This window comes from Rhinopithecus roxellana, chromosome 1 (genome assembly GCF_007565055.1).
Source record: "Rhinopithecus roxellana isolate Shanxi Qingling chromosome 1, ASM756505v1, whole genome shotgun sequence".
Lineage (NCBI taxonomy): Eukaryota > Metazoa > Chordata > Mammalia > Primates > Cercopithecidae > Rhinopithecus > Rhinopithecus roxellana.
In genome coordinates this window covers 167,174,506-167,175,910 of record NC_044549.1, presented here as the reverse complement: position 1 = coordinate 167,175,910, position 1,405 = coordinate 167,174,506, and the positions used below count along the sequence as shown (strand labels likewise).

General features: G+C 41.8%; 1 pseudogene across 1 annotated transcript; it reads left to right on the top strand.

Annotated features, from left to right (window-relative positions):
• The first annotated feature begins 607 nt into the window (after nucleotides 1-607).
• Nucleotides 608-1,066, top strand: LOC104658080 (annotated as a pseudogene). The gene has a single exon (XR_747378.2). The product of XR_747378.2 is annotated as a 40S ribosomal protein S12 pseudogene (transcript).
• The last annotated feature ends 339 nt before the right edge of the window (nucleotides 1,067-1,405 follow it).

The window sequence follows — 1,405 nt, the reverse complement described above, 5'->3', positions numbered from 1 at the left end:
GGATATATTCTCAGAAGTGAATCTCCCTGTCTTAAGATCAAACTGAGTCATATAACACAACACAATCATGGGATGGAAACCTTTTTAACAAGGCATAGGGCCAGCCTAGATTCAAGAGAAGAAGAAAGGATGATGGTATGTGTGTACAGGGAAGGTGAATTTTAGAAGCCCTATCTGCCAATTAATTATCACAGGCTTGTTGTGAGCAATGAAACAGTGGCTACTGATCTTTGGAAGAGTTGTATAAACAAAGTGGGCAACAGACATTTTTATGACTTTGTCAGCAGTTTTCTATCATTCTTTTGAAAGGTGATCCTTAGATATAGGACCTATAAGAACAAGGTCTTCATCTCCTGTTTACTGCTGCATTCTCCATGCCTAAAAAGTGTCAAAGTTCATATAAGTGTTTGTTGAGTATATGAACTACTATTTACAATGTGAAGTAGTCCAACCCTAGGTATAGGGTATCCATAGGATAGATTTTTAAAGATGTTTATTCAACTCTTACTTTAAGATTGCTCTCATAAGAATTAGTTATCGCTCTTTCCCTGCCGCCGCGGAGTCGCGCAGAGGCGGAGGCTTGGGTGCGTTCAAGATGCCGCTTCACCTGTAACCCACCGCCATGGCCGAGGAAGGCATTGCTGCTGGAGGTGTAATGGACGTTAATACTGCTTTACAAGAGGTGCTGAAGACCGCCCTCATCCACTATGGCCTAGCACGTGGAATTTGCGAAGCTGCCAAAGCCTTAGACAAGCGCCAAGCCCATCTTTGTGTGCTTGCATCCAACTGTGATGAGCCTATGTATGTCAAGTTGGTGGAGGCCCTTTGTGCTGAACACCAGATCAACCTAATTAAGGTTGATGACAACAAGAAACTAGGAGAATGGGTAGGCCTCTGTAAAATTGACAGAGAGGGGAAACCCCGTAAAGTGGTTGGTTGCAGTTGTGTAGTAGTTAAGGACTATGGAAAGGAGTCTCAGGCCAAGGATGTTATCGAAGAGTACTTCAAATGCAAGAAATGAATGAATAAATCTTTGGCTCACAAAAAAAAAAAAAAAAAAAAAAAAGAATTAGTTATCAATGGGCAACTTTCTATTGACTGTTGGATCTGAGTAAGGCAGATCCTGGAGGAAAAGTCAAAGAAGAGCCTGTATTAGTCTGTTTTCATGCTGCTGATAAAGACATACCTGAGACTGGAAAGAATAAAAGGTTTAATGGACTTAACAGTTCCATATGGCTGAGGACACCTCACTATCATGGCAGAAGGTGAAAGGCACGTCTTACATGGCAGCAGACAAGAGAAGAGGGCTTGTGCAGGAAACTCCCCATTATTTAATCATCAGATCTCATAAGACTTACTCACTATCATGAGAACAGCACAAGAAAGACCTGCCCCCAATATTTAG